This window comes from Marmota monax, unplaced genomic scaffold, assembly GCF_021218885.2.
Source record: "Marmota monax isolate L192 unplaced genomic scaffold, Marmota_monax_Labrador192_F-V1.1 WCK01_AAM20220418_F8-fsc00045, whole genome shotgun sequence".
Taxonomy (NCBI): domain Eukaryota; kingdom Metazoa; phylum Chordata; class Mammalia; order Rodentia; family Sciuridae; genus Marmota; species Marmota monax.
The window spans coordinates 8,572,901-8,589,766 of record NW_026692132.1 but is presented as its reverse complement, the minus strand read 5'-3'; the positions used below and the strand labels follow the sequence as shown (position 1 = coordinate 8,589,766).

Genomic DNA, 16,866 nt, shown 5'->3' with positions numbered 1-16,866 from the left:
TCTTTTCCTATCAAATGCGTCTCCTGTAGGCAGCATATTGTTGGGTCTTGTTTTGTGATCCATTCTACTAGCCTGTGTCTCTTAATTGGTGAGTTTAAGCCATTAACATTTAGGGTTATTATTGAGATATGGGTTGTTCTTCCAGCCATATTCGTTTATTTATGTTACTAAACATGGTTTGTTTTCCTCTTTGATCATTTTTCCCCCCTTTAGTGTCCTACCTCCCATTGTTGGTTTTCATTGTTATTTTCCATTTCCTCTTCCTGTAATGTTTTGCCGAGGATGTTTTGAAGAGATGGTTTTCTAGCTGCAAATTCTTTTAACTTTTGTTTATCGTGGAAGGTTTTAATTTCATCTTCCATCCTGAAGCTTAATTTCGCTGGATACACAATTAAAAATATGGAACGCTTCACGAATTTGCGTGTCATCCTTGTGCAGGGGCCATGCTAATCTTCTCTGTATCGTTCCAATTTTAGTATATGTGCTGCCGAAGCGAGCACATACATTTTTATTTTATTAATTATATCATACAGAGGGACTTTTAAAGATCCTCCCATCTTCAGTGCATAATTTATTAATTTGTTTATGGATAATATACGTATGTGAGCAGGACCTTAATTTGTCTTGATCATCCCTGTATTTTTAGCCAAGAGAACAGTGCTTTTGATACAGCAGATGTGCAATATGTGTGTGTGTGTGTGTGTGTGTATTGGAAAACTACATTTTATAGTATTAATCATTTCATTCAGCAACTATTATGTATATCTACGATGAACCAGATTTGCTACATTAGGTATCATTGCAAATAAGGCATGCATGTTCACATGTTCACTGTTCTCATTGGAGAGAAAGAGCAATGCACTTAGAAAATAAAAATACAGTGAAATGATACAATGGAAATTACAGTTGCGGAGACAATGCACGATACTGGAGGATCAGTGGTGTAAAATAGGATGGTGGCACGAGGGATAGAAAATGTTCACTTGATGAAAGAACCGAAAATTTTGCCATTGTTTGAATGCTGGGGTCCAGTGCCAGGAAAAGAGGAGTGGGGGGTTAACTGAAATCACTCATATAAAAGGCTGAGTGGCTTTGTTGCCATTTGCAAATGGGACAAAGTAGAATAGGAATCTTGTGGAAAGATGATTTTAGCTTTGGACGTTGAGTTTAAAGTGACTGAAGATTTCAGTAGGCAGTTAGGGGAGAAGATGGGAACTCGGGAGAGTTATCTAGATTTGAGAATTTGATGCAAGAAAAATCATGCTGTAGATAAAACCTAAGCCGTGGAAGTGGAAAAGACAGCCCAAAGAGCATCTGAGTGTGTCTAAGAATCAATTTCTGAAAAATCTCCATTATTCTCTCACTGTGGATCAACTTCATGGATGAGTGTTTAATACTTAAGGACATAGACTCCAAAGGATGTGCTTGCTTTGGAAACAACATTTATTACTGACAAAGGAGGATCATTTCTAGATTAAGAGGATTAAAGTTATTAAAACAGTCACTTATCAGTCCTAAGGATTATTTTCACAAATACTCTGGGTATTTGTCAGTAACAATTCCTTTCATAGGCTGGCTGTTGATCCACTTTGAGATGTGATTACCTGGAAACAAAGACACTTGCTGATTGATGTCTTAAAGTGAAACTCATCTCTCGAAATGGGCATGCGCTTAGGGATCCCAGACTGGCCAGCATTGCATGATAAGTATTTCCAGCATGAAACTCTCCAGCTCAGAGCTGACCAGGATACAGGGAAATAGAAAAAAAAAAAAAGTGTGTGTGTGTTTTTAGCTTATACTATTTGATTAAGATATATGTTAACTAGGGTGATTGAGGGTTTCTGAGCTGCAGGGATCAAGTCAGTAGATACGAAAGGGGCAACTTGGAGTGTGCTACTCCTTTAAATTAGTCATTTCAGGGACCATCTCAGACTTCAGAGCTGCTGTTCCTGGAGCCTTTAATTTGCTTTAACTCTACCTTTAATCCTCACATAAATCAAATGGACTGAATAAGTTTTCATCATCTTGACTTGATCATTTGTAAGTTTCATACTCTTAATAAAGTTAAAGAAAAACTGTGAACTCTACAATTTGGGTTACAATTTGGAATTTCTCTATTTTACTTGGTTATGATTTTGTATCTCTACGAATAAAAGTTTCAATAAAGTAATTCTACTTAAAGCAAAATGCGTTGCTTCTTCACTTGTTGGCAAGCTCTAGGCTTAGCCTTTGCAAGCTCACTTGGTTTTGTCAAGGATTCCATGTGGATTATGTCAATTCAGTTTTACACATAAACACACTGTGCCTGAGAGAGATCAGGAAACTTTTTAAATGATCATAGAGTTTATGATAGACCTGCCTTGACCTTAACCTGTGCTCTTATCACTGAACATACTGACAAACCATCCTCAAAGTGTGTTTCCTCAAAGCAATCCAAAGAAATCGTCTGATTACTATACAAAGAGCCCTGAGCCAATCTCTGATACCTCACAGGCACATAGAAACTTCCTGGTCAGTGGCATATGTGTCGCTGCAGAAGAAAATATTGAAGACCCTCTCTTCCTGAATTTGATGTCAACCCACAATGATTTTTGCCCCAATTTATGACTGACAAATAAAAAGAAATAAAGAAACCACCTTAGATTTCATTTTAGCTTTAAAAAAAGCACATCAAAAGTGAACCAACCTGAAAAATCCAGTCAATACTTTTTCTTCATTCTGAGCCCTCAAACCCTTGCTGTAGTCTTTCCCAGAAATTTTTGGAGTTGGCCTGAGCTAACAAATTAGGAGCCCTCCTGAGCCTTTAGGAAGATAATACTTCATTATTTATTACTATATATGCAAGGGAAAGACAGCCTAAGCAGAATTAATGGCCATTTCCTGCCATGAAGTGTCCAGAGCCACAGGGTGTCCTCATGCTGTGCTGACTCCACCAATCCCCATTCCTCAGGCAGCAAGCCACATCTTGTTGCAAGCTGCCCATTTGGACTAGAAAGGCTACATTTACTATCAGTGTTTTCATGAACATTTATTTGAGGAAGCTTTGTTTCTGGCAATGAAATATCTATCCGTGGGTCTTCTCTATTGTTTTCCCAGCAAGAAAGGTTTGTTTATTACACTGAGTAATTGTAGTTCTGGCTCTGTAAAAGCAGATGAGAGCATTGCAGTAGAACAGATAAAAGCATTACAAAGATTCAATGCTATTGAAAACTTTGAGTAAGGCTTCATTTGGTTCCCCTCAGAGCAGATCTCTGGTGCTAAAAGCATCAAAGTGGGCTATTTGTGTATCTACTGGACTGTAGGGGGATCATGAGCAAAAAGCAAAGGGAATGGAAGAGACTGACTCACTTACATTACAATCATCCATGACTTTCATTGCCCCAGATGGATTGATCTTGTTTGGAATGGGGAGGAGAAAAACACTAAAGAAGCAATGTAAGAGATTTATTAGAAATAGATGGTCACTGTTGACACTAATCAGCTTCGTCTGATGCAAATTATTATTATATTTTTCCTCTTATAAGAACATTTGTCCTCCTGAAGCAGCTTGGAAAGTGTCAGAAGTCCACCAGCAATCCCATCTTTACTCTGTGGACTTGTTACTGAACTCAGGTCCTTGGATTGAGAGTTAATAATTGAAAACTGAACCCAGAAAGAATTTAATACAGTTAAGGCTTTACTGGGGACTTCTGTTCAAGTCAGAAGTGAGACAGCGTGGACCCAGTGTTTCAGGCCAGCTCTCACAAAAGACAAGGTATGCAGCTTTTATGGTGTCCTTGGGGTAGGAGGAGTTCCTTGGTTTCTTGATGTGGTCCCATGTGGAGGTGAAATTTCTCTTCTTCATGATTGCACATGGCAAGTCTTACTATCTGTAAGTTTCCACATAGAGGGGTGTGTTTTACTATGTAAAAGGTTAACTATGCTTTACTTCAGAGACAATGCTATGTATGTGTTTGCCCCTCTCTGCCTGGAATTTGCCCTTCATTATCTGGGTAAGTCTCTGATATTATTTTCAGAGTGGGGCACACTGTTATCCTGTCTCAGTGGCCTTGTCTTGGTGATTTTGCTTTGTCTGGCTCCAGTTTCTCTCTGCTGACCATATAATCTCAAAAGCTGAGCTGACTTTTCTGCCTCCTATCTCCACTCTTGTTATCTACTCCCATGATAATAATCAGAAAGGGCACGCTTCAGAGAATGGCCCACAGGGTGGCACCATGCCAGAGATCATCCACACACATACACATATACAAAGTGGGAGAGTTGACCATCAAACAGAACCCATATGTGATTTGTAATGCAAGTATGATTATTTAATGCACAGTTAATTTTATGCACATATTTTTTTTATTCTCTGACAAACCCACCATCACTATATATTTTAAAAAGTTCCTGATAGGGTTATGGGTTAGGAACAGTGTGGTAGGTAGAAAAAGAGCTCGTGTCTTCTCATCCAATAAATTCATGGTCTTCTTAGGCTCAGGAAGACATTATGCATTAGTTCCTAGGGACATCAAAAGGACTCCAATGAAGACATTCTGATTCAGCATGAACTATCACTATCAAAAGCAACTGCCTACCCAGAACCAGAGATGATGCACTGTAATAAGCAGAGGAAATAGAGAGATAAAGAAGAAATGCCACAGAGGAGGAAGGGCAGGAATAAATGCCTTAGGGCCACGAACACGCAGGAATAGGGGATGAGGTTGAGATCTAGGAAACCTCCTCTACACTGACAAGACTAATGAGGATAACAGTAATTGGGCTCAGGATACAGGAACTACTTAGGTGTGAGGTTGAATCCCTGGACTTTCCCTGGGGGAAGGTCCATCTTCCATGCAAGTCCAGGCCCTTCTTCACAGTGGTGCTTGATGTGGCAAGCCTGACTTCCTTTTCTAATCTCATGACCAATAAAGAATGGAGCCTTTTCTGTGACTGTGGCAGCATCATTTCTCACTTTTGTCTGTCTCCTGGCAAATCACTTCATGCTCTAACAGGTCATGCAGCCAGCATTGACTGCACCTTGCTCACCAAACCAGTCAACAGCCGGTTTATCTACCTGGTGTGAAAAGAATCCTTATTTGACAATTTCACTCTCAATTCACCAACAGCAAAGCAATTACTTTTGTCTTTCCTAGTAAAATTTCCTTTCCACAGGGAACAGTAATCTCAAGGAATAATCTAATACCTTTGAAGTTTGAGGCTTCTACTCCACAAAATTTTTTATGATCCTAACATTATCTACGTATGTTTGCTAATTGACATAGGAGATTGACTTCAGGTTTTTTGTTTGTTAACCTCCTAAATATCAGAAGTCATTCCGGTCTGATACTCCTCGATATTTTTAACTCTTAGGTGGGTTGACCAGCAATTTCCTTGGGAACAGTAGTTGTTGATACCTATCTTGTGTCCGTTCTTATACTCAGCTAATTCTTGACTCTTGACTCTTCAAATTCAGATAAGAGAAGCAAAACAACCAATAGAGTCTCAGACTCTCCTCAGCTATATCTTTTCCTTCAGAATCTCTGAAGTTTGAAAGTGCTTGAAATATCCACCTTCCTTCAGGCCTGACAGGAGGGCCTGCAGGATGGGGTGAAACCACATCCTCAGCACTTGTGGTTAGCATTGCCAAGCTACTGGGCCAGGAAACCAAGAGCCAGGGGCTTCAGGGCATGAAACCCTGACTCAGTAAGGGCCAAAGACCCTTCCAGATTGCTTTCCGCCATGACAGCAATATTTTAGAGTTTCCTCACAATGTGGTTACATCAGGCAGAAGATGATTGGCTTATGGATATTGTCTTGCTTATGTATGATTGACAGGAACACCCCACTCGAACCCTATAACAGTTGTATACATTCCAAAAATAAACTGAGCTACTGGAAGACGACCTGAGGTGGGTCTCCAGCCAGTTCTCTCACCAGCTCCTGGAGTCTGTATGTTGATTCTGTGTCTCTACCTCCCGCGACAAGGTAGCCGAGTGACCATCGGCCATGAAGGGACTTAGGAACACATACACTTTCTCAGATTAGTTCTTCCCCATGACCTTTCCTCTGAGGCTGTGCATCACCAACCATGGCATCTCACACTAGCTCTGGGCGTACAGTTGGAATGACATGCACAGTGGTGCTATTTTATAGGCAGGGCATGTGCACAGGCTTAGAAGTAATGATTACACCTACTTATTTGTGTTTACTAGTATTATTTCCTAAGCAGTTTCTAGTCATTTTCAGTTCCCAAGACACTTTCAGGTCACGGAATCTTAGATTATAGCAGGAACTCTGCCCATAAGAAATTTGTTTTGCGATTCCTTGAGGGTACAAAGTGAGAATAAAAAAGAAATAAGAAAGCCTATACAGAGTTAAATTCATGCAAATAGAAACTTCAGTTCATTGAGGTTTAAATGGAAAGTCAAACCAGATTATAAGATAGTTTTGCCACCTAAGTTATATATAAAGGCTTTTTAAAATGACTGTGATAAAATATAAAAATGCAAAATTTACCATTTAACCATTTTTTTCTGTACCATGCAGTAGTGTCTGACTACAGATGATGGCAAAGACATACCTCTAGGAAGAAAAAGGGTGGGCACTAAGATTCCCAGACTAAGCCCTGGCTTCCTTCTGCATGCGCTCCTGCACTTGCTTGCTTGTTCTCTCTCACTCTCTTTGCTTTTCAGAATTTGTTTACAAAATAAGAAGAAAAAAAAAGAGAAGATTTGCAGCATTTGCAACATTAGAAGAGAATTTTGTACTATAATTATTTAAAATTTTAAAGTATATCTGCTCTGTTTCCATGTTTGCACTTAATGATTCTGCCATATTTGGATATTTCCCTGTTAGGGCAGATCTGTATTCAAGAAAAATTTGAGACTTGCTGTTTTGGTTTTAAGATCTTTATTAAAACATTTTATTACATTTACTAATGCATATGAATTGTTAAAATGCATTGGTTTCCCAACTACATGGCCATACATGCACTTGTTGGGCTCTGATCACATACACCCTCCCTACTGTGCTCTCTTATCTTCTCCTCTTCCCTCTCCTTTTCCTCTCTTGCAGCCCCCTTCTCCTTCCTTAATAGACCCTCTATTATTTCCAGGATGTTTTAAATTTTGCTTTATTCTAGTTCCCCACAAATGAGAGAAAACATGCAATCTTGTCTTTCTGTGTGTGTGTGTCTGTGTGTGTGTTTTCCCCACTAAACATGATGACCTCGGTCGCATTCATTTCCCTGCAAAAGACATGATTTATTTTTCTTTATAGAGAAAAAAAAAAAAAAACTCCAATGTGAGCTGGGAATGTGGCTCAGTGACAGAGCGTTTGCCTTTCATATGTGAGGCACTGGGTTTGATCCTTAGCACCACATAAAAATAAATTAAAAAATAAAGACATTGTGTCCACGCATAACTAAAAAAAATTTTTTAAAAATACTCCAATGTGTATAAATACCATATTTTCTCTACATATGTAGCTATTGATGGGTATCTAAGCTGACTTATAACTTGGAAATTGTGAATGGTGTTGGAATAAAGTGGGTTTCTCTTTTGTATGCTGACTTCATTTTCTTGGGATATATACACAGGAGTCGTATGTCTAGATCCTAAAATAGTTTCATGTTCAGTGTTTTGAGGAACCTCTATTCTGTCTTTCATTGCAGCTATACTAAATATATTTCCACCAACAGTGTATAGGGTTTCTATTTTCCTGCATCCTCACTAATATTTGCTACTTTGTTGTTGTTGTTGTTGTTTTGGTAATATCTATTCTGACTGGGGTGAGATGGAATTTCAATGCAATATTAATTTGCATTTCCCTAATGGCTAAAGATGTTGAGCACTTTTTCATATATTTATTGTTTATTGTAGTGTTAATTTTTTTAGTTCTTTCTTCATTCCATATATTAGTCCTCTGTCAGATGAATCTCTGGCAAAGATTTTCTGCCATTCTGTGCAAAGGCTCTTCACTTAGCTGATGGCTTCTTTGCTGCACAGAAGCTTTTTAAATTTGATGTAAACCCAGTTCTAATCTTCATTTTTATTTCTTAAGCTATTTGAGTTCTGTTCAGGAAATTGTTGCTTATGCCAATAATTTAACATATTTCCCCTATTTTTTTTTTTTTTTTTGTGTGTGTGTGTGTGGTTGTTCGAAGCTTTGGGCCTTATATTTCAGTCTGATCCCTTTTGAGTTGACTTTTGCACAGGGTAAGAAGATAGGAACCTACTTCAGTCTTCTACATGTGGATATTCATTTTTTCCAAATACCACTTTTTGAGCAAGCTGCCTTTTCTCCAATTTATGATTTTTGACAAATTCATCAAGAATCAGATGGTTGTAGATGTGTAGATTCATTTCTGGATCTTCTGTTCTGTACCATCATTCAAAGTGTCTATATTTTTGCTAATATTGTGTCTAGTTTTTTTTTTTTTTTTAAACCATAGTCCTGTTGTACAGTGATGCCTCTAGCACTGCTCTTTTTGCTTAGGTTTGCTTTGGTTTTTCTGGGGTCTTTTGTGGGGTCTTTTAAATATTAGGATTTATTTTTCTAGTTATGTTAAGTATCATTGGTATTTTGATGGGGATTTCATTGAATCTGTAGATCACTTTGGGTTTTATAGCCATTTTAACAACATTAATCCTCCCAAATCATGCACATAAGAAATCTTTCTATGTTCTAGTATTTTTGTTTAATTTATTTCTTCAGTATTTGTAATTTTCCTTGTACATGTACTTTACCTCCTTGCTTAGGTCTATTAATCTAACCAAGGTATTTTATTTCTTTTGCGGTTATTGCGAATGAGATTGATTTCCTGATTTCTTTTTCAGCAAGTTTATTATTTGTACACAGGAATATTTCTGATTTTTGTATGTTAATTTTGTATGCTATTACTTTGTTGAACATGTTTATTGGTTCTAATAGTCTTTTGGTAGAGTCTTTAGGGTTTCCAATTATAGAATCAGATAATATGCAAATAGGTTGAAAAACCAGCCTCTACCTCAGAGCAAAGCCTGTCCAAGGAAGGGGGCGTGACCCTTGTCCTTGGAAAGACCCACAGAGCACTGTGCCAGGTGTCCCTGACTCAGTTAGGCTAGGTGGGGACCCATATCAACCCCCTAACAGCCACCAATCAGCATGAGACAGGGAAATACTGGGATGCCAGATGACCCTCCCAATAGTTTATGGTGGTTGATAACATGTTGGGAAACCATGTACTCCTCTCATGGCTTAAACCAATCAGTTCAAATGAATCCCCCTCTTGTACTGGCCAATCATCCTTACTCAACTTGTTCCCACCAGTGAATGTGCTAATCATGTTTTAGAGTTGTTTTATGATTTTCCTGTGGTGTGTAATGATTTGCTAAGAGATGCTATGATGTATGTGGAGGTCCCCGCCTCCCCCAAAGAGTGTATAAAACTGCTGCAAACCCTGGGCTCGGAGCCTCTCAGCATCACCAGTTGCTGTGTGTGTGCACGGAGGACCGAGCTAGCTCACAATAAACACCTCTTTGCTGCTACATCGATCTTGGTCTCTGGTGGTCTTTTGGGGGTCCCGAATTCGAGCATAACAAGGTAATTTTACTTTCTCCTTTTCTACCTGTACCCCTTTTATTTCTTTCTCCTGATTGATTGTTCTGGCTAAAATTTCTAGCATTATGTTGAATAAGAATGGTGAAGTGGACACCACTGTCTTATTCCTGAGTTTTGAGGAAATGCTTTTAAGTTTTTCCCCATTCAGTATGTTGTTGGCTATGGTTTGTCATATGTAGCCTTTATTGTATTGATGAATGACCCCGTATGCCTAGCTTATTTAGTGGTTTATCATGAAATGATTTTGAATCTTATCAAAGGCTTTTTCTACTTCAATTGAGATGAGTATGAGATTTTTACACTTGATCCTATTTACGTGCTATAATACATTCACTGATTTGTGTATGTTGAACCATCCTTTCATCCCTGGAATGAAAACAAAACAAAAAGAAGAGATTAAAAAGATATTATAACAGATATCACTGAAAATCATAGGATCACTAGAAAATGTTATGAAAGATCATATGCCAATGAATTGGAAAATATAGAAAAATTAGAGAAATTTCTGTGGACATATAACTTACCAAAACTGAACTAAAAGTATATAAAAGTCAAAACATGCCCTCTCTCTCCACTTCTCTTCAACATACTTCTCGAAACACTGGCCAGAGCAATTAGACAGACGAAAGAAATTAAAGGCATAAAAATAGGAAAAGAAGAAATTAAATTATCACTATTTGCAGATGATATGATTCTATATCTAGCAGACCCAAAAGGCTCTACAAAGAAACTATTAGAGCTAATAAATGAATTCAGCAAAGTGGCAGGATTTAAAATCAACACGCATAAATCAAAGGCATTCCTGTATATCAGCGACAAATCCTCTGAAATGGAAATGAGGACAACCACTCCATTCACAATATCCTCAAAAAAATAAAATACTTGGGAATCAACCTAACAAAAGAGGTGAAAGACTTATCCAATGAAAACTACAGAACCCTAAAGAGAGAAATAGAAGAAGATCTTAGAAGATGGAAAAATATACCCTGTTCATGGATAGGCAGAACTAACATCATCAAAATGGCGATATTACCAAAAGTTCTCTATAGGTTTAATGCAATGCCAATCAAAATCCAAACGGCATTTCTTGTAGAAATAGAGAAAGCAATCATGAAATTCATATGGAAAAATAAAAGACCCAGAATAGCAAAAACAATGCTAAGCAGGAAGTGTGAATCAGGCGGTATAGCGATACCAGACTTCAAACTATACTACAGAGCAATAGTAACCAAAACAGCATGGTACTGGTACCAAAACAGGCGGGTGGACCAATGGTACAGAATAGAGGACACAGAAACCAATCCACAAAACTACAACTATCTTATATTTGATAAAGGGGCTAAAAGCATGCAATGGAGGAAGGATAGCATCTTCAACAAATGGTGCTGGGAAAACTGGAAATCCATATGCAACAAAATGAAACTGAATCCCTTTCTCTCGCCATGCACAAAAGTTAATTCAAAATGGATCAAGGAGCTTGATATCAAATCAGAGACACGCCGTCTGATAGAAGAAAAAGTTGGCTATGATCTACATACTGTGGGGTCGGGCTCCAAATTCCTCAATAGGACACCCATAGCACAAAAGTTAATAACTAGAATCAACAAATGGGACTTACTCAAACTAAAAGGTTTTTTCTCAGCAAAAGAAACAATAAGAGAGGTAAATAGGGAGCCTACATCCTGGGAACAAATATTTACTCCTCACACTTCAGATAGAGCCCTAATATCTAGAGTATACAAAGAACTCAAAAAATTAGACAATAAGATAACAAATAACCCAATCAACAAATGGGCCAAGGACCTGAACAGACACTTCTCAGAGGAGGACATACAATCAATTAACAAGTACATGAAAAAATGCTCACCATCTCTAGCAGTCAGAGAAATGCAAATCAAAACCACCCTAAGATACCATCTCACTCCAGTAAGATTGGCAGCCATTATGAAGTCAAACAACAAGTGCTGGGGAGGATGTGGGGAAAAGGGTACACTTGTACATTGCTGGTGGGACTGCAAATTGGTGCAGCCAATTTGGAAAGCAGTATGGAGATTTCTTGGAAACCTGGGAATGGAACCACCATTTGACCCAGCTATTCCCTTTCTTGGTCTATTCCCTAAAGACCTAAAAAGAGCATGCTACAGGGACACTGCTACATCGATGTTCATAGCAGCACAGTTCACAATAGCAAGACTGTGGAACCAACCTAGATGCCCTTCAATAGACGAATGGATAAAAAAATGTGGCATTTATACACAATGGAGTATTACTCTGCATTAAAAAATGACAAAATCATAGAATTTGCAGGGAAATGGATGGCATTAGAGCAGATTATGCTAAGTGAAGCTAGCCAATCCCTAAAAAACAAATGCCAAATGTCTTCTTTGATATAAGGAGAGTAACTAAGAACAGAGTAGGGAGGAAGAACAGGAGAAGAAGATTAACATTTAACAGGGATGAGAGGTGGGAGGGAAAGGGAGAGAGAAGGGAAATTGCACGGTAATGGAAGGAGACCCTCAGGGTTATACAGTGGAGGGGGTAGAGAGAGAGGAGGGGAGGGGAGGGGAGAGGTGGGGAGGGGGGAGGGTGGATGATGGGAAAGGCAGGGGAGCACAACAGACACTAGTATGGCAATTTGTAAATCAATGGATGTGTAACTGATGTGAATCTGCAATCTGTGTATGGGGTGAAGGTGGGAGTTCATAACCCACTTGAATCAAAGTGTGGAATATGATATGTCAAGAAATTTGTAATGTTTCGAACAACCCACAATAAAAAATTAAAAAAAAAAGTCAAAACAGATCAATTATAAGAAATGAGATTGAAACAGTAATAAAAAGTCTTCCACAAAGAAAAGCCTAGGACTGGATGGAGTCACAACTGAATTTTACCATACTTTAAAAGAATTATCACTAATGTTCCTTGAACCATTACATAAGTTAGAAAGGGAAGGAACTCATCAAACTCATTCTGTGAAACCAGTATTTCCTTGATACCAAAATCTGATAAAGACAAAAGCACACAAGAGAAAAGCCTAGGCTGGTATTGTCATTAATGTTGATGAAAATCTCCTTAATATAATACTTGCAAATTTACTTAAACAACACATTTAAAAGATCATGACCATCATCAAATTGATTTCCTATTGCCTAGATTTCTGTCACAGAAAGGGTGAGATATCAATTCATTGTTGTGTTGAAGCCACTAAAATTTGGGACAACGTATTACATGGCAATAAATAATTCATAAATATCACAGTGGGTTACAGACACAAAAAATTTTGGAATAAGGAGCAGAATTTAGACTAACTGTCCACAGAGAGTTTCTACTCTCAGAAATATGTACTTTCATAGCAGTAAAAAGAGGAATAAATACACTCTCTACATGAAAATTTACTGGAAGAAAAGGTTATAAAACACAAAAGGGCAGGTCCCAAGTGATATACACTCAAGGTGCACAGATCAGGTAATTAGAAAATATTCTATAAAGATGAACTTGCCAATAATTTTTATTTTCTTCCTACATGAAGATGCCATACAACTTTTCATTCCACAAGCTGTCCTGGATAATGATAATCTTGAGTTTATCCTTAACACCTGGAACTATTCTAGGTATTTAATATTGTTAATATGATACAATTGGAAATACCCAGTAGATGAGTATGATGCAACTTCTCTCTTGGATACTACAAAATTCCAAAACTAGAAAGTAATTGACAGAACCTCAGACTTTTAAGAATGAAAGCAGAGACTTCTATGTTGACATCGCTTCTTAAAGGAAATCCAGAGTCAGGAACTGTGGACCACAGGAATCATGGTGTGAAGTAGGACAGACAAGGCTGGACATGGAGGAATTAGCAGGAAGCAGGTTTATTGGCTACAGCCAGGTCCAGAGGGAGAAATACTTTTGCTACAATCACTTAATCCTTCTGAACCCCAAGTTCAGAAAGTTTTAGAACTCTATACCCAGTGTTTTAGAACTCTATACCCAAAGGCTCACAATATGTAGAAGTCTACATAAGAGTAGGGTTTTTTCCTATACTTCTGGGCAACTAATTCAGGCCAAGGACACTCTCTGTGAAAATCAGTGCCTGGGAAAGGGAGAGTTCTTCCCCCATCCCCCCTTCCCCAGGATCAAACTACTGAACTTTGTAATGCAAAAGCCTCTGTGAGGACTCTGGACCCAGGTTGGGAGGCCTTGAGTTAGCTTCTCTTATCTTTCTCACCTTCTGCAAACACTCCCCGCCTGAAAATTCTTTTGCAGAAATTCTTGTTGAGAGTCTAAGAACAATTATGGTGAGGGTCCCTGGAGAAGTTCAATTAAGATTTTTTTTTTTTGTGTGTGTGTGTGTGTGTAGGAGCGGGTGTTACTACAGTGAAATTATCAGAAATGAAGCTTGTTCAGTTACATTAATTTAGCTTCTACTCCTTACTATTATTCTCCAGGCTACCCCAACCCTCTTCTTCATGGACAACTGCCACAAAAGGTAATGTGAATACATACCAGTTCATTTGTTTTTCATCTTATTGGGAAAAAAAAAATTGTAAATATCCTACTAGATTGGTAGGGAGTGGTTCCTGTGACTTTCTTCAGAAAAAAGAGAAACAAGAGGACATAATGTATGATAGTAATCTCTCAGGAATAATACCTGAAATAATGAACAGCTTCAACACAATCATGGTAAATCCATCATTCCAAACTATATCTCTATGAGTCCAGAAAGGTTACAGGTATACTACATATGATGAGGAAGAATTTTGGTGATAATGGAAGTAATAAATGAAGTTTATTTCAGAATAAAACTTTGAAGTATGTTCTTACATTTAAGTACAATGAAATATCTCTGTTTCTCAATATAATAAGCGCTATTTGCCTAAATAAGTAAATTTCTGACTCATACATATTTAGAAGTGTTTTGATTTGAGAAAATTCAATGTACTACCATAAGTAATTGAAAAAATGACTCATACAAAATTCTCTGCATAGAGTTTAACTTAATAACCTCTGAGTTGCATCACGAGATTGCTTATGGCATGAGAGCACTATCAACATAAGCAAGGACTAAAAATACCTTATGCTACCTATTAGTACCTGAGCATTAGTCCACTGAACAACTGCTTTCACCAGAGTTGATACTAAGGTGTATTATTATTATTATTATTATTATTATTATTATTTCATTTTTATGTGGTATTGAGGATGGAACCCAGCGCCCCCAGTGCCTCGTGAATGCTAGGTGAGCAAGCTACCACTTGAGTTAAGGTCATTCATACTGATAACTGTAAGGTCCTTGCTTAGCATCTGGATGGCCATCTTAAGAAAAATTTAAGAAAAATTTCACTTTCCCACCCAAGGGCCTTTCTGAAAAAGGCTTACCACTCCCTCATACCAACTCCACCCCAAACTGCCCACATTAGGACCCACCTGGCTGTAATCTCCGAGCCTCCCCCATAAAAGTCTTGAACCTCAAGCCTATATTGGTTCTATTGTCTATGGAGAGATGGCCTTTATTTGTCAGTTCTGACAAGTAAATTCCTGTGCTTATCTCTGCCTAGTCTCACCTTTCTCACTCTCCTGTCTCCTGGTTCCTCACTTTCCTTTCAGTAACACATGAACACAACTTTAGTTGGGTTAGTCCATCTGATTAAATCCCTATTCAAAACTTTTTTTTTTTTTTTTTTTTTTTGGTGCTGGGGATTGAACCCAGGGCCTTGTGCATGCAAGGCAAGCACTCTACCCACTGAGGTACATCCCCAATAATCTCTATTCAAACTTATGTGTACCATCAATATTTAAACTCTTTAATTTGCTCATCTTTGTCATCTTTAATTCACTTTATTGTGGAATAATTGGCACATAATAATATATACCTATTTTAGGTGTAAAGTTCAGTGTGTTTTGCTAAATGTACACACTACTGAAGTCTGCTCATAGAATACTTACATTATCTTAAGAAGCATAATTGTGAACAATTATACCAGCCACTCGCTCAAGGAAACCACAGATCTGATTACTGTCACCATGTTAGTTTTGCTAGTACTAATATTAATGGAGTTATACAGTATTATGTACTGTTTGTATAAGAATTCTTTGGATCAATAAAATACTTTGGAGGATTTTCTACTTTGATGTGTATAGGGAAAGTTCATGCCCTTCATTAGTGAGAAGCATTGCCCTCTATGGATACATAATAATTAGCTTACCCAGTAGCATGGTGACAGATATTTGAGTTACATGTAGATTTTGACCACCTTATTAATATTTTATTGTCATTTCAATTCGCATTTTCCTGATCATTAAAGATGCTAAACATCACTTCATGCAATTTATGTATTTTCTTTGTTAAAATGTCCAAATTATTTGCCCAGTTTTACTAAATAGTTTGTTTTGTTATTATTGAGTTATAAAGTGTTCCTTAAAGATGATTGATGAAAGATCTTTGTCAAAAAGAAAGCATTATGAATATTTTCTTCCAGACTATGGCTTGTCTTTTAATTTCCTGAACAGCATCTTGTGAAAAAGTTTTTATAGAGCTCAACTGTTCTGCTTTTTCTTACAGAGTCCTGCTTTTAAGTGTTGATAAGGTTTAGAGTAGCTTTTGTTCCAGGACTATTTTTTCTGCTCTGTGAAGCCATGACCTCTGTGAGATCTCTGCTGATTATTCTGATTCTTAATGGCCTCATTAGAAATAAACCATTTTCCCTTGCTGTGTGAACATTCAGTCGATGATCTTAGCAGAGCAGTGTTTTTCTTTTTCTTTGGTTCTTGGTCATCCCATGAGTGTGCAGAATGATATTCAAAGACTTGTTGGCACACTCTTTAGCTCTCTGGAGTTCTTTGCATATCTCTATTTCTGGATATTCTAAGAGAATGAATTTCTCTTAGAAATTAATATCTGCCTCAGCATACCTGAGTTCTGTTCTGTCTTCTCAATTCAGTGAAACTCTCATTATTTTCCTTAAATTACCTTGCCCTGAATTGTATGCTAAAATTTTATCATGACATAAAACTATGTATGGTATAGGTGTAATTACATCTTCTGTGATTTTCTACTCTCAATGAAATCAATCCTACTGCTCATTGTTCAGTATTTGAAAATAGTTGTTTCAATTTTTTCCCTAGTTTTTTAATTATTTGCCACTGCAAGACAGGATCAGTATCACCTGCTTGTCCATGGCCAAAGAAAAAACATTATCTATTTTTTTATATAGATTTTAGAAGAATGTAAGAATAAAAGAATTAAACGAAATACAAAAATACAAATATAGCCCATTTGGACACAAC

General features: G+C 37.5%; 1 long non-coding RNA gene and 1 other non-coding gene across 4 annotated transcripts in view; one reads left to right on the top strand and one right to left on the bottom strand.

Moving 5' to 3' along the window:
- Positions 1-393: 393 nt before the first annotated feature.
- On the bottom strand, positions 394-500 carry LOC124108807 (U6 spliceosomal RNA). The gene has a single exon (XR_006856785.1). It is a non-coding gene; the product is annotated as a U6 spliceosomal RNA (small nuclear RNA).
- A 3,174-nt stretch (positions 501-3,674) lies between these two features.
- The window catches only part of LOC131425070 (uncharacterized), an 81,733-nt gene continuing 68,541 nt past the window's right edge, over positions 3,675-16,866 (top strand). For 2 of the 3 annotated variants that reach the window (XR_009228924.1, XR_009228923.1), the window contains exon 1: positions 3,675-3,754. This is a non-coding gene — a long non-coding RNA (uncharacterized LOC131425070). Of the gene's footprint in view, positions 3,755-14,027; positions 14,069-16,866 lie in introns of all 3 variants that reach the window. The other variant, XR_009228925.1, reaches the window with a different exon arrangement.